The sequence below is a fragment of the Apium graveolens genome, chromosome 6 (genome assembly GCF_009905375.1).
Source record: "Apium graveolens cultivar Ventura chromosome 6, ASM990537v1, whole genome shotgun sequence".
NCBI lineage: Eukaryota > Viridiplantae > Streptophyta > Magnoliopsida > Apiales > Apiaceae > Apium > Apium graveolens.
In genome coordinates, this window is record NC_133652.1 from 103884926 (window position 1) to 103890472 (window position 5547).

The window sequence follows — 5547 nt, forward strand, 5'->3', positions numbered from 1 at the left end:
AGAGGCAGTGGAGGAACAAGTTTGGAAAAAGGCAATGGAAGAAGAGATCAAGGCGATTGAACGAAACAATACGTGGGAATTAGTCGAACTTCCACACGGACACAAGTCTGTGGGACTAAAATGGGTGTATAAAACAAAGAGGGATACAAGTGGTGAAATCACTAAACATAAAGCACGCCTTGTTGCAAAAGGGTACGTGCAAAAGGCAGGTATAGATTATGAAGAGGTGTTTGCACCAGTAACTCGACTCGAGACAGTAAGGTTACTTCTTGCGCTTGCAGCAAAAAGGGGTTGGGAGGTTCACCACTTGGATGTAAAGTCTGCTTTCCTCAATGGAGAGTTACAAGAAACCGTATATGTGTGTCAACCGGATGGTTTTATAAAGAAAGGCAGGGAGCATTGTGTTTATAGGTTGATTAAAGCATTGTACGGACTAAAACAAGCCCCACGGGCCTGGTACTCGAGACTGAACAGCTATCTTGAACAGCTTGGTTTTTCAAAATGTCCATAAGAACACGCTGTGTACACCAAACAGGACAGAGGAGAAACATTGATCGTAGGGGTTTATGTCGACGACCTACTTGTGACAGGCACATCCATCTCAGACATCAACAGCTTCAAAAGACAGATGAATGAGGAATTTGATATGAGTGACCTAGGGAAGCTGTCACACTACTTGGGAATTGAAGTAAGTCAAATGAAGGAGTACATAGAGTTGAAACAGGCCGCTTATGCTAGGAAATTACTTGAAAAAGCTGGGATGGTTGATTGCAACCCAGCTAAATACCCAATGGAAGCAAAGGTTCAGCTCGTCAAGGATGAAAAGGGAAGAGCAGTTGACTCAACAGTTTTTAAAAGCTTAGTGGGAGGTCTACGATACTTGGTTCATACGCGCCCCGACATAGCGTTTGCAGTAGGGATGGTGAGTAGGTTTATGGAACGACCAACAGAGTTACACATGTGTGCTGTCAAACGTATCCTTCGATACGTGAAAGGAACAATACAGTATGGTTTAGTGTACGTTAGAGATGATGGAAACTACTTGCTAAGTGGGTTTTCTGACAGTGACCTTGGTGGTAATATAGAAGACAGACGAAGCACAGGTGGAATGTGTTTCTACTTGGACGAGAGTCTCATTTCATGGGTTTCACAAAAACAACGCTGCGTTGCACTATCATCATGTGAAGCTGAATTCATGGCAGCTACAGCTGCAGCCTGTCAAGGAGTGTGGCTTAAAAATATGCTTGAGCGAATAACTGGAGTAAAACAAGGTCCTGTAGTCATCTACGTTGATAATAAGTCTGCAATTGATTTGGCAAAGAATCCGGTATTCCACGGGCGAAGCAAGCATATTGATATACGTTACCACTTTATTCGTGAATGTGTTAGCAGAGGTGAGATTTTGATCAAACATGTTGCTACTGATAAACAGCGTGCAGATGTGCTCACCAAGCCGATGCCCACAGTCAAGTTTGAGCGCATGCGTGACTTATTGGGTTTGAAGAATCTGCAGTCATCCAGCTTAGATTAAGGGAGAGTGTGTTGATGTTTAATCTAAGCGTGAATTATTTAGTTAAATAAAACAGCTGGACTTGATTGATATCACGATTGATCTTGTCCCTAGTTAGTTATCTTAGATTGGTGTTGAAAGTCCTTATAATTCTGGGAGTCCAGAGAATGTTTAGGAGTAAACGTAGGGTGGCTATTACTATATATTTTCTTGTTCTCATAGTAATCAAAATATAATATACAGAATCAGTTTCAATTTTCCTTTCATACGTATTGCTTTCTCATATCTGTGTGTGTGTTAATCTATTCTGGTTCCTACAATAGGTTGGTAGAACACTGTTTTCCTTTATACGTGTAAGTAAAGTTTTCTATGAGCCATTTTCACCTAGTACAAATACCTCATTCTCTAGAGTATACTACATCAACGGATTGTCTGCCCTTGGTTATCTATATTATTATATCTATAAATCTATTACTACTATTAAATTAGTACGATGTACGAACTGCACAAATCTTTTTTAATATTACATAATTTTTAAAAAAAAATACTTGAATTCAATTTTTAATTTTATTCATTTAAAATTTTAAATGATATAATTTCATGATAATTATATAAGTAAACGTATATATTTATAACTTTTTAGAACATTTAAACTTATTTAAAATGATAATTTGTATATTATATTTTTTTATCCTGGATAAATAAAATACATTTATTTTATTTATCCAAGTTTATTGGTATAATATTTTTAGGAGGATTGATAGTATTATTATTTTATCTTAACCCTGGTCACATTATATATCAACAAAATCTTAAGAATTATATTTAGTTTGTTTAAATTTAATTTAGTCCGAAGTAACAAATTAGAATGATATAGAACTCAATATAAATTAAAATTTAAATTGGTAGAAGAAGTTGAATTTAAATATAAATTATAGTGATATAGAGTTCGATATAAAATAGATTTGAAATTGGTAAAGTAATAGAGGAAGTTGACTTCAATATCAATTAAAATTAGAATTGAACGACCTGGTAATTAGAATTAGAACAATTAAGTAAGAGTAATTAAGTAATTTCAGCAAATATCGACCGACCGACTACCAAACTTTTAATGTTTCATCTATTATAATATAATATAGATTATATAAAAGACGAAACATTAAAAATTTTGGGACACTAAATTTACATAATTACCCTTCTTTATAAATTTGTATAAATTAAATTTAAAATAAAAAGATGAAATATTAAAAGTTTTGGTACGGTACCTGTTTTTGGTACACTCTAAATTTACATAATTATCCTTATTTATAAATTTGTATAAATTAAATTTAAAATAAAAACAATTATATATAATTAGATAACTAGGATTGTGATAAGAATTAAATAGAGCAGGTAACGGGGGAGACAGAGACACTAGTAAATAGTAAATACCATATTCCTATGTTGTGTTTTATTATCGACCGTTCAAGTGTGATAAATAAAGTAAGTGGTCTCTTTATTCAAACAAAATTACGGCAAAATTATATTCTAATTAGAATACATACAAAGTATTTCAAAAATCTATGCTAATAAAAGACCTATATTATATAAATTTTTTTAAGAGATTAATTTATTTTAAACTTATTTATAAATAAAATATTTATGTTAAAAATAAAATTAACCATATCAAAGATATTCTTTGCATCACACTCATCCTAATTTTATATAATCTTTTTAAAAAATAATTTAAATTAAATTCTTAATTTTTTTTATTTAAAACTTTTAAATAAAATAATTTCATGATAATGTATTAATAACCACATATGTTTATGACTTTTTTAGTAAGAGCTATTTGAAAGTAAAAAACAATACTACTAATTGAACAATATAGTTTTATTATACTTTTATGTGTGTTTGTAAAATATCATTATATTTTAATTAAAAGTTATGTTTTAGTTCATATCAATAATATTTATCGATCTATACTATTATATTAAAAACGAAATAATAAAAGTTTGGTTGATAGTTGGTTTGGTCACCGCAATTATTGTAATATTTAAAACAAAAAAACTCTCATAAATAGATAATATTCACGATTAATTTATAATATGTCTAATGATTTTGGTTTAAACAAAATAATATATAATATTCACTTGGACCGAGCTAAACGAAATAATACTATCCTTGAGGGTTGGCTCAGTTGGTTAAAAATGGGATAACTATCTTCTTGGTCACATGTTCGAATTCCACGGTAGGAGGATTTAAGGGGAGGAGAATTTATGATTATGCCTCGTGAGCCAGACTCTATCGCTTAAATGCGGTTTACCTTGGTTCACGTGATTTGCAGGCTATTGTGTGAACCCGTAGGGTTTACCCAGTGCGCACCCGAAGGGTAGCGGCTGCGGGTTACCTACGATAAAATAAATAAATAAATAAATAATACTATTGATTCAATCGTAAATAAAAAATAAAAATGAACTACATATAGTTAGTTGACTTTCCAGGCTCAGACTAAAACAATATAATAAAAATTATTGATTCTGCTAAAAGTGTTAAATTATTGGACCAAGCTAAAATAAAAGAAAAAAGTAAAAGAAAAATTATTTGGTCGAAATAATGTCATCGGTCTAAATAGTATATATTATATATTCAGTATAAAATAAAATAACATTAACCGCGGGCTAAAATAAAATTAAACAGTATAAAGAAAAATCGTTTGGTCGAGATAATGTCATCGGTCTAAATAGTATATATTATCTATTCAGTCTAAAACAAAATAACATTAACCGCGGGCTAAAATAAAATTAAACAGTATAATTAGCTGGATTTGGTTGATGTAACGGCTTGGTAGGGGTGAGCAGAAAAAACCGAAACCGAAAAAATAACAAAAAAACCGATAAACCAAATCGAAAAAACTAAACCGCTAAAAAACCCGAAGAAAACCGAATTAGCAGTGCGGTTTCGGTTCCGGTTTTCAATCAAAACCGAACCGAAATTAACTGCACAGCTATAATATTTATCTATTTATTTATATATATATAATTTTGTATATACACATGTATATATTATCATAACACGGTTCTAATATTTTATTAATTAAATATTTACTTAATATTAGTATGATAAGATACCATAAATATTTACTTAACATTAGTATAATTGTATATTATAATACCATAAATTAATATGTAAATACTTTTAAATCATATTTTTTTTAATATTTATATAATCAATTTTATCATATGTTTTGATATATACTCTTTTTTTTCATTGTTGTGAACATATATTGTTGGATATATTTGAGATGTCATGTCTAATATATTTTATGTTTAGTTTTCAGATCTTAATAAACAGGAAATATCAATTCTTACTGAAATCAGTACTTACTGGAAGTTAGGACTTAATGTCATATCAGGACTTGAGGTCATATCAGAAATTAAGTACGGGAGGACTTACATTTAAGGAAGAAAGCTGATTAACAGTAGAAGATCGAGACTAATACAGAAGAAGATATGCAAGGAAAGAGTTAGAGGACTATAAGAATTATATAAGATATCTGATTGATATATTTTAGGAGACAAAATTATATTCCATATCAATTAGAAGTTATCTTGTAACTGTGTACTATATAAACACAGACATAGGTTTACACTATATGTGTTATCATTATCGAGAAGATCATATATTGTAACCTAGCAGCTCTCGTGATATTTGTTCATTACTGAGAGAGAACAGTTCCATTGTAATAGAGTTTATTATATCGAATACATTTGTTTTCTGTTGTAAAACCTTAGAGAAAAAAGACACCTACATTTTTTTTTCAGAGAACTTGTACTGCTATATTTCTTCTTTTCTTTTCTTCTTGTAAAACTCAAGGTAAACTAGCCATTATATAGGCTTTACAAACATATTAAAACTAACTACTAAAACTAACCACTACTAATTAATGGGTAAATTACATATCCATAATTTACTCCATAACTCCACTACCCCACTACTAAACAATTCTAAAATAATATTTTTCTCTAATAATTAATCTATCGCTAAATATCTAAAAT